Source organism: Chiroxiphia lanceolata, chromosome 4 (genome assembly GCF_009829145.1).
Source record: "Chiroxiphia lanceolata isolate bChiLan1 chromosome 4, bChiLan1.pri, whole genome shotgun sequence".
NCBI lineage: Eukaryota > Metazoa > Chordata > Aves > Passeriformes > Pipridae > Chiroxiphia > Chiroxiphia lanceolata.
In genome coordinates this window covers 66,357,698-66,374,070 of record NC_045640.1, presented here as the reverse complement: position 1 = coordinate 66,374,070, position 16,373 = coordinate 66,357,698, and positions in this window count along the sequence as shown.

The following is a 16,373-nucleotide window of genomic DNA, read 5'->3' as shown; positions in this document are numbered from 1 at the left end:
CAAATTTGGTCAAAGCCAAATACCTGAGGTATTGAGGCATGTACAAAATTTTATATAATGAATATATGCTTTTTGCAAAAAGTAGGATAACACCAGGAGGCAATAGGTTCTGCCAGGCCATTGCTGGAGACAAAGCCTGTTCCTTCTTCACTATTTGACCTGCAAATTTTCACAGCTCAAATTCCAGTGATAAGCATGAAATGAAAATTAAAAGTGACAGAATATGGCTGCAGCCTCTAAGAAAGTTTGCTCATTTGTGAGCATTTGGTGAACACAGGTTCAGCATGAAGTTAGTGTCCCAGAAAAGTGGCACGACATCCCATATAATAGGGTTATGCTTATTGATTAGCTACATCTAAGATTGTCGGACAGAATCGCAGCTTAAAGATCAAACTTGCTTAATCTGCGTGTAGCACTGGTAGAGCTAAAATTGTAAACATATTATTTATTCCATCTCTTCATCAATAATGTTAAATACAGGTTTTACAGAGGTGATTGAAAACCTACGCCTAGGATCGTGTGAAAATATGAAATGGAACATTGATTAATAGTTATATTTTAAGTAAGCTACTTGAATATCCTCATTTCTTCTCTCCCCAGTCTTCTTTCCAATGAAGTTCAGCACTTTTACCTTCTGACTATTGAAACTCTTCAGAGAGAGCAGTACTTCTTTGGTAGTAATCAGAGGCCTGAACGGCATGGGAGCGCTTCCCTGGTTTGCTAGGTTCTCACATTAAAAGACAGTTGATTTTTTTTTCTGGGTTGTCTCCAATTATAATATGTCTGAAAAGTAACTTAGGATAAAATCTTCAAACAGAGGTCCAGGCTACAGTCAAAAAAATTATTTTGAAGGTTAGCAGTGTGACTTGAAGGACAGGCACAAACTGGGGAGATTTCAAAGGACTGGGAAAGGTCACAGTATGGAAAAGGGGTTTGCAGGTAAAAAAGACAGAACAGAGGGATGAACTAAGAAGGCGAAGAGGACAATAGGTCTGTAGAATATAATACATAGTGAAAACTGAATCCATAAAAGATGGAAAGCAACACTGGAATAATAAAGATAATAATACCTGTGCACTGCAAAGTCTGATGAAAAATTAAAGAGGAGATTCTTTCAAAAAAGGCTATTTGAAGACAAAGTGTGGATATAGAGAAAATTTCTGTAGAACATGATCAGAAAGCTTAGAAAACATGGGAGGAAGAAATAAAAGGGAAGTCTCTGAAGTAATATAATTGACAAGGTTGACAGCCTCCTAACCAAACTGAAGAAGATAATGAGCATGTGGAGTTACATATTTTTAAATCTGTTGAACAAATGTAATACTTGAGAATGCAAAATGCATTAATGAGCTTATTTGCAATGCCACTGACCATGGAGAATTTTAGAAGGGAAACAAAGCTTTTCTGAAAAATATTGCAGGAAAACTAAAGCAAAATATCTTTGCTTTGAAAGAGCATAATTCTTACAAAGAAGTTAGATGACTGATTTTTTTAAATATGTCAGTGTTGATTAAGTAGATCAAAATGCTAAATGAATTGCAGATATTGAAAAATAGTCATTCCAAGTACTTGCTTAGAGTTTCCTCATACAAATGGGGAATTAGACACATAGCAATACATACATTAAAAAATGTGATGAATATTACATTTCGAAATACAATTTTTCTAAAGCTGAAGAAGGATTATCATTAACCAATTTTTTTCTGTGATTTTGCCAATGGTTTTGAGAAATATTAAAACTTGTTGTGATGTTATTTGTTGAAGACGGTAGACATCAGTGTGTGTCATGTCATAGAGAAAGATAGAGGGCATTTTCTCTTTCGGTATGACTCTCAATCCACTGTGGCCAGTTAAAGGCTAATTTTGATGGGTCTGGCAAGAGTGCAAAGATGGAGACAGACTCTTTTTAGTGTTACCCAGTGACTGTCAATGGGTATAAGATGAAACACAGCTTGTGAGGCATCGCTGTGGTCCCCTCTCAGATGCTGGGGTGCCACTGGGATTTGTTTACATGCATAGATGATGTATCATGTATATTTTTCTTACTTGAATTAACCCATCAAAATGCATCAGCAAAGACTTGTGTTCTTAGGAGGGCTAGCTTTGCAAACTGTCGTCAGCGAATGAAGATGGAATTGAATATCTGAAAGGTGTTTATACCAGCAGTATCTGGTTAATCAGTCTTAAAACAGTTTGGATGTCTATTTAATGAAATTGATATATAATACTTATGATTACACCAATCCATTTCTTCATTTTCAGAATTTTTAAGTTGACCAATGCCCTTTTTTACCTGATTGCCTCTGAAATCACAGTGGAATCTAAATACAAAGCTGAGGCTAAATATTTGTGTTTTTTTCAAACAAAGGTGAGCTTTTGAGATGATAAAGTACTATTCATCATAAAGCCTTTTACTTGATTTTTTTTCTTCTTTACAAAGTACCTAAACTTTTAACTACTCTTAGAAATTACTTGCTGATTTCACCTTCTTATAGGTAATACCAGAATACAAAATGAAATTTCTCTTTGAGCCTTCCTAGTCATAAATTCTTACTCCCTTTTCCTTACTCTCTTTACTCCCTTTATCTTTCATCCGCATCCCTAGAGTACCTAATTTTGATTGAAAATGTTCTTAATCTCTAGACTCTGAATTCTGTGAATCACAATCATATTGCTGTTGATTGTTTAGTCTTCTTAATAGTTATAAATATTTAACGCTTGGTGCCATTAGACTAATTAGTGGTATTCTCGCTAATCATTTCACATATGGACTCTTACAAAATTTTCCTGTTTAATAATTGACACTTAAAATCTGATAAAAAAACCCACCATAAAAATCTGTTCTACAAAGAACTTCTTGCTATTGTACCATCTCATCACCCAGTACAACCTCGAGAGCTGAAAGGTGCATCTCCACAGGTAGAATCCAGCTTTTCTTTTTTTTCAGTAACCAGCTGAAAGTATAGATTTTAAAGCACAGAAATACATCTACAAACTACGTGTGTAAGCTGTGCAGCCTGTAGGCTGCTATTTGCCAGCTGTTAACACATCAGCTCAGGCTGACACGTGCCTATGGATGTGCATGGACCAGCAAATACACTTGCTTACCACTCACATACATGAAGTGGAATGAAGCAGCTGGTGCTATGAAAACTTTGACACAAAATTAGCAAAAAGTTACCTGAAAGTAGGATGAGTTAGTGGTCTTGCCAAATAGACATATCCTGATCAGGTTTTGTATGTATTTACATGTTTACACTGTATTTCACAGTGTTTCCACGTAGTACATATGGAAGCTAGTGGGAATTAATCAGTAATTACTGTATGTAGGCAGCATGGCACTAACACTCTGCAAGATGGTCATCTCCCCTTCCCCACCAGGAGTCATCCATCAGGATCTTGTCTGACATTGTTTGCTTTATTCAAACTATTGAGTAGTTTTATTTTTTCATGTAAATAAGATAAACTTGTTTTAGATCTACCTTTTGTGCTGTATGCAGTGTCTGCCTGACACTTAAAAATACCAGTCAGAAAGTAATCAGCTGTTTGTTCCTCCATGTTTGCCTTTCAAAATCACTGCTGACCTTTTATAACTGAATTCAAGTGGTTCTTTGCATAGCCTGCTTTACTGAGCCTCAGTACCTTACCTCTGTTTGGTGAGACAAAGCAAGCAAACATAATTTTCCCCTGATAGGAATCGGTGAAAGCCAGCTAGGATTCTCAGAGGAGCCATGTGGGAGATCTGCAAGGTAGAAATAGGAGAACAGGCAGAATCTGTGGTCAGAAGTGATGGTAACATATCACATCATAGACATTTTGGAGGAATACCTCTTGAATTTCATATGTGACTATTTGATGCATAGGTTTTTCTTCTGTCTTTTCTAAGATTTCAGTCTTTTAAGAATCCCTGTGCTGTGTCAGATCATGAATTTTGCATGACTTTCTTATCTTCATTCCCTAATAATACCCTTTACTAAGACACAAAGACCTTACAAAATCAGAGTTGTAAGTACCATTTCAGTGTGGCTTTCTCAGGTGGCAATTTCAGTTATCTACAAATATTTGTGAGATAGAAACTAATCCGAAGTTACATGTTTCAGGTATCCTAGAACTTTATGTCAAAAGGATGAAGACGTGCTCAAGAGAGAGTGACTTTCTGGGGAGAGGCTGAAATGGGAGAATGAATTTCCACAGAGAAAAAGGACAGTTGTAGATGTTTCCTCTTTGCTTCAATCTTACCCTATTTCAATGTGTGCAGTAAATGACCTGTTAAAACTTCTGTAAAAACATCTTTTCAAACTTACTCAAGCTTACTTCAGGCTTCCTTATGAATGTAAAAATTAACAACAAAATCACACATACACACACACAGAAAAAAGAAAGAGTGAACCTACCACCAAGTACATAAAAGTGAAATCCAAGTTGTCTTTTAATACCAGGACTACTGGGGTGTGAAAAACAAAGAATCCATTCTGACGTACAGATCTCATGCTTTAGTTTTCAGGGCTGACAGAAGACAAAAGCATATAGTTGTGGTTTATTTTTTTTTTTAATTCTTTGCATGCTGACTAGATTGCTAGTCACCTGCAATTCTCAAATCATGATCAAAGTTTAATGTAGGTTTTATACAATTTTAATCAAGTATTTCACAAAAAAAACCCACCATAACTAAACCACATAAGATTAAACCACAAAAGTTCTATGGAGATGGCAGAGAACATTTTTTTAAATTATGCTTCCACAATATTACTGAAAGTTACACATTTTGAAAGCACCTACTTTGTACTAGGCAACTTAAGCCTAGTTTCAAAACCCTTAAGAAGCCTTAATCACATGGATTTTCAATATCACTGAGGGCTAACATACACAGAGAAGTTGTCTGAGGGGCGTATGTTCCCAAACCTCAGCTGCTATGCAGTAATTGCCTTCACTTTGCAATAATTGTGATTTAGTCCACAGCAAATGCACGGCCCTGGAAGATAATTTGACTCACAATTAGAAGGCCAAGATGACTTCACACACCATGGAGGGAGCAATTGCCAATGCCACTGGTATCCAGTAATTTCTCTGCATGTCTTGTTTATATATACTGAGTGTAATTCTAAATAATTTCCATTCCAAAAGTGCAAATAAGTACAGGATAGAACTTTTTAAAGCCAGGCATACTCCTTCTAGTGTCAAATACATAAGTATCTTTAAATGCTTTTTGAAAGCAGGATTTGAAATTATGTTTATTTATTGCATAAGTTCATTAATGTTTCCTTTCAAATCAAGTATTTTATCTAATATGGAAGATACATTTTCATACTGTTGAACATAGGTTGCTTAAATCTAGAGTACTAAAAACAGTCGACACAAAAGTTTTGAAGTGCAAATGTACAAACTCAAAAAATTCCCCAAAGCTTATTAAATTTAATTTAATAAAAATTGGTCCCATTTTATAAGTTAGGGAAAGAAAGTTTAGAGTACACCAGGAAAAAACCCAACTTTTTTCCACTATGATTTACCAAAAATCATGTTTTCAACAGCTTTTTAGCTACAGGAGCATTGAAGTTTCGTGATGATTGAGTCCATGATTAATGCTACAATATATATGTTTTATTGTGGAAATAATGTTAATAATGAAATGTGAAACTCAGGAATCATCAAAAATATTGGGAAAACCAAAAAAAATTGAAGTAGACTTTCTTGTTCCAATACAGAAAATGTATAAATATTTTCTGTTGTGTGATTTTCTCAGGTTCATTTTTACAATGTATAATAGCTATTTCAGCTAAGAAAATGTTTAATTATATTTTGTTAATGGATTCTATGTTGGCAGTTTTTGCATCTATGCCACTTCCAGTTTCCATGCTTGCTCTGATTTAATGTCTGAGAAATTACATCAGTGAGCAAAAGGAATAGAGATGCGGTGTAATTGTCTTTCTAGTTCAGACCCTTTTATGATGGTAAAAATATATTCCAGAAAGGGAAGTAATAATCAAGTGCTCAGGTTAAAAATCTTAAAACAATCGTCTTCTCGTATGAGAAACAGACTTTGGGAGTGGAGTTTACATATTTTTAACTTGTTGCTGCCAGTCAGAGGGGCAAAAATGGAGCTTTGGGTCCTGTTTACCACATTGCTACCTCAGTGAGTGTGGGATGTGTTTGGTGTTCTGCATGAGCTGGGTTCCGAATTTCTGACCAGCCACAACTGAAGTTTTCACACAGATTTAAAACTCACCCTCATGCAAGACATTTTCAGAGATCTTATTCTCTCATTTATTTATAGGCAGAGTTAGAAAGTCAAGGTATGTCTTTAAAACCCCATTGAAATTGAAACAGGGCAAGTTGCAGAAGCAGCTTTCTGAGGCGTGGCTCCCAGAGTGCTGGCTGTGGTGGTGTCAGCCTTAACCGTAGAGTCCTTACAGGCTCCAATCCTTGCCTGACCCGACCCTTTGTGTCAACTACAATTAGATTAACTGCAGTCTCTGGAGAAAAGCAAGGGCTTTAAATACAGAACACTTAATGAGTTCTTGTAGTGCTATGACGGGAAGCTGGGATGAGCCTGTGCGTGTTTTGGTGCGTGGCTGGATGACAATAATTGATGTCCTGTCGTGGTTGTCAGCTATCTCTCAGTTTAAGCATATGGCATCTGACTGAGCGATACGCCCGGCGATACGTCACTGTCAGCACCGGGGTGTGTCTTTTCTCAGTGCATGGGGTACCTGATGAGACACCAACATCAAATTACAGTAGGCCTGGGAGCTGATTCTCCTCTTGATTAATGACACTAATTGAAGTTAAAGTCTGTGCACACATCAAGGGCAGAACGGAACCTTCTCAATTTGTCTCTTTCCACACAGCTGACACCCATTCTTGGTGGAGAAATTCCAGTGAGCATAGGCTTATAAACATTTACAGTTCCTACTTTCTTGCTATGGGATGATAATAAATCCCATCACCATATCAATTTGGATAGGAGATATTTGTGCTCTGCCTTTTATGTATTTATTTATTTATTAATTTCAAGGAAAAGCTCTGGAATCATACATATTGCATTCTGCTAAGCATTTAAAAAAAAAAAAACAAACTTTACTAATGACAATAGGAGTGACATCTTACGTGCTAACTGGTTGAAACTCAAAAGTTTGGATCAGACTTATCAACGTACAGCACAGTTTTCAAACCTGTCAGTAAGAACTGATCAGCTTTTGTCTTCTGTTTGTGTGTGATTTACTTATTTTTTAGTTATTGATGAAGAAAGTGCAAATGTCTATATTAATGTTTGACTATGACTGGAAACATGGAACAAATGCAGTAATTGTTTTGAATTTATAAGAAAAGTGAGCTCTTCCAGCTCAAAACTGATGGAACTTGTTCTGATTTATGCTACTTAGAAAAAAATAGCTAACTAACAATTGCCTGTCATTTTAAAGGAAACAATGAATAGCTGATAATGTCTGGGTAGCTTGAAATCCTTGGTGTTGTACAGTTCATGTCTTCTTTACAACCTTGCTTTTTGTTGTAGTGAGTAGTGAAGGCCTTTCACAAAAAATTCTGAAAGTTTTAAGTTTGGACCTGTTTAAAATAGTAATTCGTAACTGATATTAGCAGTTTGAAATATAACTAAAACCTCTTAAGATAAAATACTAATTGCTTCTTAACCACTCAAAGATATAGCTTTTTGACCCATTTTTTTTTGGCTTACTCAAAGGAACTCCAGATTAATGTGAAGCCTGTGTAGACTACAAATCTGAGGTCTTCTAAAGGCATCGGTAAACTGAAGTTTTATAAAAAATATGGTTTGCAACCACTGTGAGAGCAAGACTTTTTCACTGTAAGGATGACAGAGCCCTGGTATATGTTGACCAGAAGGTCTGTTGAGTCTCTTTTCCTGGAGATATTCAGAAGCCATGTGGACACAGTCCTGGGAAACCAGCTCCAGGTGGTCCTGTTTGAGCAGAAGGGTTGGACAAGATGCCCTCCAGTGATCCCTTCCAAACTCAGCTGTTCTGTGAATCTATGACTTATGTTAAGAATAAATATTTTACTTGTTAAGGGGTACTTCCCCCAGCTCCTTCTGTAGCAAGAAAATCTGTGTAGCAAGAGGCCTATTATAAGCATTGCATCTGAAAGAGGGAAAAAGTACACTATATGTTAAGTCCTTCATGATGTAAGCACATGATGTAAGTATAGTATGGTCTTTCTGTTTAAATTTGTATTTTTTTTTAAGAACAGAAGGGACTGATGTTCTGATATTTACTATACAATACTTATTTCCATAACGTTTGTATTTTGACTGATTAGAGAAAAATATTAAAAACTAAAACTAGCTTTTTTTTTAGTGCTTCAAGCAGTGAAAAATCAAATTTCTGTAAGTATTTAATTTCATCAATATTTTGATACTGTTTTCAGTACTACCAATTGTTCTTGCAAGTCTTTGAAAAGCATACAATTTATTAATGTTCTTTCTACAAAGCAGATCCAAATGTGGGACACTATTTTAGTAATAGTATCCTTAGCAGCAGCGTTAGTACTCTTCTCATGTTTAGTATGTTAACGTGTCCTGCATACAGCTTTATTCTGCTGCTTAAAAAAGAGAATTGTAAATTTCCTCATATATTAATGGTGGTTTGGGATTTTTTTTTTTTTGTGTGTGTGTGTTAGGAAGAGATCCAGACTGATATTGTAAAGATCATCAGGTGAAAGAGGAAGTGGAGTCAAAGGAAGTTTTGTGAGTGATAGAAAATGTGTCCATCATTAGGATGTCTGGGTGCTATGTCAGACAGTTAAGATAAAGTTACTAGATATAAAAAGTTAAAGTTTATTAGAAATACTTTTTTAGTAAGATTTTAGTTAGAACTTTACCTAAGTTTTTTTTCTTTAAAGTTACTGGAAACTGTTTGGCTACTTGAATTTTTTTCTTACTGTCTCCTGTAGTGACAAGACTTCAAAGAGTCTGAAAGTCAAAGTCTTCTGTACTGAGGGACCAGAATAGCTGGACAACATAGAACCCGAACACTGTGGAATGTGAGTTAATGGAAGTGGGTAGGAATTGTCCAGTTTTCATTAGTGCAGCCAAGAACAATAATAGTACAACAGGACTCGATAAAATAAGGTGCCTTATTCAGAGTAGTCTGTACTCCTGTCTGTTTAAGGAGTCTGTATCTATCAACCTTGCTGTAGGACAATTAAGTGGCAAGAAAAATAATCACCCTGCCTGCTGCTAAGTTTAGAAGTGTAACCTCATTCAAACCTAAGCCAGAGATAACAAGTGCCCTGAAAGGCCTAAAAAAGCAATAGTGTCCCTTGGGTTTGTAGCTCTCTGCTTTTGCCTTTAAAACAGATGGAAATCCGTGCCCTGCATTTTTCACAGAGGTGGGCTGATTGTCTGACCATGGGAGCCAGGGGTGTCTCAGTGCCACTGGTTCCTAGGAGGGAAGACGAAGGCAATGTATGGGTTGCAAGCAGACTGTATCCATCAAATTCCTTCTTTCACATCAGCACATATTTCGACAGGCAGTGTGTTGGTACTTTGAATTACTGCTTGCTGCACACAAGCAGAGGTTATATTCCCCTACGCATATATTATTACACAAAGGCTTTGGTTCCTGTGGTGGCTATAAATCAGTTTTTCACATTGTAAGCTGGTAAGGATTGTCTGCTCCAGGAAGTTAGTATGTGACACAGAATGGGGTAAAATTACTTTACTGGTCAGTTAAAATTATTGTACAAGGCCACACAGCTGCAGGTTTCCTTGTGAAGACCTGTTAACCCATCCCCACTGACAAATGGAGTTTAATACAACAACATGACCTCTGTTTGGATTCACAGTACTAGACATGAACTAATATTTGTAATATTGTAAGAAAATTTATATAATTCACGAACACATGGCTGCTAAGCCTGGGTGGTCCTAAATTATGGAACAAATTTACTCTAAAAGGTCTATAACAACTTGTGCGTTGTGTCGTGCTCTGTTCTGTTTTAGAGAACCAAGTATCAGTGAGAAATAGTGCACTACAAATTCAAATCCAGTTTACTGAACATTAAATTTTCCTGCACAAAGTAAAGTTTGGTTGGTTTGGGTTGTTTTATTTTGAATGAGTTTTTATATCATCTACAATATCCCTACATGGACGAGGCAGGAGGCAAAAATCCCTATAGTTAAGTGACAATATAGAGAGAAATACAGAGCAAAGTGTCTCAAAAGCTCTAATGAGCAGTGCAGTAGAAAAGCATATAAACAGTACAAGTTCAAATGAAAAAAGGAAACCGGAAAATAAGTGAAAACTTGAGGAGTAATTAGCTAATATTAAGAAGAACATTGATAAGTATATCCAAAGCAAGAAGCCTTTTCGTTTTGTTGCAGAGTTAGGGAAGTAATTATAGATGATGAAAACATTACAGAAAAGCACTTGATTTATTTACTCAATTGAAAACAAACATCCTTCCTCATTCTCTCAGAGAAAGAACAACAACAACAATAAAAAAGCAGTGAAGAGCTACTAATAACCAAAGGTAGGTTTTTTAAAAATTCCCCCCCTCCCCTAAGCTCTGAAAGAATACAGAGGTAAAACAGCTTTTGGTATGTGGATCATCCAGATCACAGTGACATCCCACCAAGAATGAAGCCACTGACTTGACAGTCACAAAGATGTCTGGGATTAAATTTGCTCAACAGGACCAAAGAGCAATAAAGGAGACATGCAGAAAGAGCTTGCAACTCTTGAAAGAGTGTAAAATCACGCATGGATGTTCTTTTCAAGGCTCAAATATTAAAAGCTGAGTGTACTTAACAAGAGGAGAAAAAATAGATTTAATGTGAGGGACAAAAGCAATTCCTGTCAAATAAGTATGAGGAATAACCTCCCAAGGGAAAATTATGATGCTCCTGTCACTTAACACTTTTGTAACTGGGTTGTGTAACATGTTCCAAAACATACAATACTGAAGGGAACAATTCTGCACTGTCAGGCCATTAATTTGTTACTCTTAATAAACCTCTTCTGTAATATGGCTATAAAATGTAAAATGCACAGATACTTTTTCTTCTTGACAGCCTAAGAACTTAGTGTGTGTAGCACTTACACACACTCAGTGATCTACATGCATAATTTATTTATCCATGTCAAAAATGAGCCACAGGTGTTTTCAGTAAGAGAGTTAATCAATAAGTCTCAGAATATATCATCGTGAAAGGGATGTTTTGTTTGTTGACTTTAAGACCATCCAGGACTTTCTCAGCTTGATTTTTTTCAAAGATATTATCTGAGGAATGGACTCATCTAGATCATTTACTGCGTATAATTTGAATTTACCTGAATGATGTTGACATCGGTGATCAGATAGTCATGTGCTTATCTTGTTTCAGATGTTTTTAGTACATCATTGATTATATATTTCTTTTGGGACTCAAAATCTAGTCTAAATAATGTTGATTTCACTGAATATGATTATGCCAACTTCATAATCTTAAAGACAAAAGACTTCAAAGGAACTCTCATGTTCTCCTAGTTTTGATTTTTGCTGTCTGGAGCAAAAAACTATTTTAGTTTGAATTTTTGAAAGCTTTTTCTTTCTTTTTATGAACGTATTTTTAGAACCAGTAACAATTGAACTCGTACCAACTTTTCATTTTCTTTCTCTTTCCTGAGACAAAGCTTCCTATACAAAAGGAATACAGACTTGTGTTTTGTGGATGCTTTTACTTCTGTATTTCAGGAGTGAAAATAAATAGTAGCTCATTACACAACAGGAAGGAAAGAAATGGGGAATGGAGCAGGAAGATCTATAGATTTTTGACCTTGGCTTCTTTCTAGTCATCATTATATTGTCAATCATTATGTTTTTTAATAAACATATTAAGTAGTGGAAGACTGAAGACATTACTGAGAAGAAGGACCTTTCTCACTTCTCCCAGTAGTATATACGTAGAAGAGGGGCTTGAAATCATCTCTGTCCTTACTGTATTTCAATGTACAGATGAATGATTACTCAAATTGCTTATTGATCATAACTAGAGACTTGCACAGCTAATTACATAATGTATTGAATACATGTATTTCTGCCTAATTAGTCATGTACTTGCTAGATGAGATGTTTGTGTACATTATATTGATAGAATACATAACAAAATAGGAAACTAGCTTCTATCAAAGTACAGACTTTAATAATTACCTAGACAGTAATGCCAGCATTAAGTTATTAATGTAGAAAGCAAGCCAATTTGATCTCTTTGTCAATGGCGAATGGAAAATATATTTCCCATTTATTTTAAAAAAATCAGAGAGAATAATTTCATGAAATGAAAAATTTAAAGGAATTTCTTACTTTGCTGATGATTATATTACCCCTTCTATTATTATACTAATGATTAGATTACTCCTCTGTTCATCTTTGCCTTTTCCTTCTTGAAAATCCTGTGTCCTTTCCTGTAGTTCTGCGCAGAATACTATAGAACTCTGTATAAGGATCTATGACGCTACATTTTATAATAATGGAATTCCTCTAATTTGGAGAAAATCAGAAAAACAAACAAAGAGAGGAAAACCACAACAAAAAACCCACCAAAACAGAAGTGACTATAAGATGAGGTGCCTTTCTATCCAGGCTGCCAGCACTGGCTCGTGAAGGACAGAATAGATCTTATGCAGTGAAATGCTGATTTTTATGTAATCTTGAGACTTTCCAACTAGGAAGCTGCTGGATTGTCTGGAGCAGGCAATGCAAGGAAGTCTAGGATTTAGGATTGCTTTTTTAAGGAAAAAAAGAGTTTAACCGTTAGCAATGGAGAAGGCTGCTGTGCCTATGTATAACAAAGCAGCAAAATGCTTAACGCTTGGTATGTGCAGTAGGCTGGAGTAAGGAACATTTTTTTCCAGGCATTTAAACAACTGGAATCTTAAAGGGAAAGGGAAATACCGTATTGCCATGTCTGAGAACCTACATGCTTTTTGCTCATTTTGTCTTTTTCCTTAGTCCCACATCCGATTTTGATCCAAATTTGCTTTCAAGTAAATGGTTGTTGCCCAGCTAAAGAAAAAATGGGTCTGGGTTGGAAAGCCACAGTCTCTTCTGTTCTTTTATGTAAAGGAGTATTCAGAGACAATCAAAACTTTCACTGTCACAAGTGTCCACTTTCAAAAGAGACCATAATTGACAGGATTAAACAGCATCCTCAACCTGTTGACCCAAGCCCAGTTACTACCATACTGCATTTTGAGAGATCTGAAGGGTATTTCCTGATGGTTTGTGAACCTTTAGCTGTCTGTAAAATTGCACTTGAGAATAGCTTCAAAATCCCTATCTGAAGCTGTGATCTGGTATTGTCTGACTCAATAGGGCTTAAACTCTGGCCTCTTAAATCAGTAAGTTCCATTTCTAAAATAGTATTGGTATTTGAAGCCTAATAAAGGTTGTCTTGAACGTGAGTGAGAATATAAGGAAAATTAGCAATGAATACCTCTCAGTCAGTTCCATTCTGCTGCCAAAGACTTTTGCTTGTCAGGAAAACATATATAATCTAAATAAGTCATAGATCTTGGTTCTTCAACCAAAACAAATTATAAATGAAGAGTGTGAGTAGATAATTGGAAATTTTTGCTGCATAAAGTAATGACAGGAAAAACTGATTCTAGAACACTCACTACAAACAATCACCATTTTGTTAGGACTGATGCATTTATTATTACTGTGATTTATTATGACTGTGAATTGTAACATATGACAGTTACACAAGCACTCTGTTTTACTTGCAGTGGTCTAATTCTTTAACTGAAAGACTTGGAATCTGTCTGGTATCTTTTCAGATACTTAGGAAAACTGTAGGGCAGCATACTTCCTAGAATACTGAGAGAAATGCATAACACACTCCTCTACTTATAGCCAGCGCCTACAGCTGAATATATTTCAGGCCAGGAAGCATTAGGATCTACAAGGGGATCAGAAAATCATCAAGAAGAGTGACAACTGCTGTAGTTTAACCCCAGGCAGCAACTCAGCCCCACACAGACGCTTGCTTGCTCCATCTTGGTGGGACTGGGGGATCGGAAGGGTAAAAATAAGAAAACTCATGGATTGATATAAAGACAGTTTAACAGGCAAAGTAAAAGACATTCACGCAGGCACAGCAAACCAAGGTTTTCATCCAACACTTCCCGTGGACAGGCAGATGTTCAGCAGTTGCCAGGAAAACAGGGCTCCCAGTTGGGATCAGCTGTCCTGGTTGTGTCCCCTCCCAACTTCTTGTGCATGCCCCAGCCCACTCACTGTCAGGATGGTGTGAGGAGCAGAAAAGGCCTTGGTTCTGTGGAAGCCCTGCTCAGCAGAGATGAAAACATCCTCATGTTATCAACACAAACACAGCCCCATACCAACCCCTGTGAAGAAAATGAACTACCCCACCTAAAACCAGCACAACAACATAGGTTAAAAAATGAAAATCATAATCATAGAGCAAGATGTCTTTTGAACTAATTTTTGAGAGGTAAATATTGGGGTTTTTTGCTAGGTGGAGGAGTACCCTTCTTCTTTGAAAACAGAGTAGATGTTGTTTGCTGAAAATTCCTGTTGGCTTTTGCATCTGAAGAACCACATATGGGAGAGTAGCCCCTCTGTGCTTCCTTGGGGGGAGCTTGGTTTGCAAGATAAGTGCCTGAAAATGGGACTCCTGTGAGTGTGTCAAGATGCAGTTTGTAGGAGCCTTGACAGTTTGCTCGTAAAAGCTGTGGAGAGGTTTAAGTACTGTGATTTAGCTTTTAATCTAAATTTTTTTATCAATAATTTTAAGAGCTTCATCTTTCATTTCTGAAACACATGGGCCTTCACGACCTGTGGATATGGATCCTATCAATTTGTTGAAACATTAAGTGAATCTCCTCTCTATCAGTGATCTGAATATAATGTGTTGTAATAATTAAAGAATAAAACACAGGTGTTTCTTAAAAGGTACATGGACAATAGAAACACTGACATGTATTTTGTATAGTCCTATAACATGGAGTGGAATTTGATGAGGTCGTAGTGTACAGTAACTAACAATTAAATATTGTGTTTTTCTTTTCATTCTGCTCTTCACATCTTTTAGATATTTTATTTCAAACACACTGTTTACAAATGTAAATTAAGGTGTATATTATATGTCTGACAATGGTCGGGAGCAAAAGAGCAACAAGAAATTTCAGTATGTTGCAGACAATAAAGGAAAAAGGTGACAATGAAAGGCAAATAGTACCTAGGAGTTTTAATTTAATTTAATACAATTGCATAGGCACTAAAACAATAATAATACAAATCAGTTTTTCCCAGTTGAAACCAAACAAAACAAGCTTTGTTTCCTAATGAATACAGCAACCTTTCAGTTTATCACTGTCCTTTTAATAAGGCAGATCTTAGTGCTGTTGGGTATCATTTAAATTAACCTTGTTGAGATTAAGGTTAATGAGAACATTTATCAATGTGATCTAAGAGGAGAAGGTTTTGTTCAGAACTGCTTTCTAGTTTACTACAATAACTTTGATAAACTCTTTTTCTTCCTACTTTAGTAGAAATTTCTGAATGGAAACCTGTATATATGGTGTATCAAGTATTTTTGCACACTTTGAATGTCTTCACTTTTCAAAATTACAATGAAGTATGTGTGTATGTAAGTATGGTAATATATTTTCCCTTGGCTTATACTCCTGCTAATTCGAAGAGGGTTTCACAATGTGTAATTTAAGGTGGTGCTTGGGTTACTGTTTGTTTAATTCACACTTTTTGTCTTCTTTTTATTATTTTTATCCTCTGTTCACATTTTTCATCAGTGCTCTGAACAATCTATACCTTCGTAATTCCTACAGAATATTTGAAGTTATATTTGAACTCATGTTCAGAATGCAAACTAAGTGCTCTTTATACCCTTGAGAAAGAGCAGTACTGCTATCAGGAATAATTAGGTTTTAATTGTCATTGACAAGTTGCTATTTATGTGACTACCTCAGACCTTGTTTACTTGTTCTTCATGCTTTCTTTCTTTCCTGTATTCAACACACCAGATACAGTTCGTATAACAGTTTTGATTTCTTGGATAAAATAACTAAACTCACAGTTACTAAAAGTACTAAAAAAAACCCAAACATAAAAACCCTTACAACTTACTAGCAACCGCCCTTTAACCTTTCCTTATTCCTGCAGTTTATCTGAAATACATGGTGGTTTAATTCTATTAACCAGAGTAAAGAACAGAGAAGGTCAACAGATGCTGCACAGAAATTCCATAAAAGTGTTAAAGACTTTATCCCTTGGCATTGGTAAGAAATCAATATCTGGCCAGATTATGTGTTCTTTCAGGAGGAATATGGTGATGAAAAAAAGCTTATTTCTTTTATAAGTAATTATTTGCTTAAAAG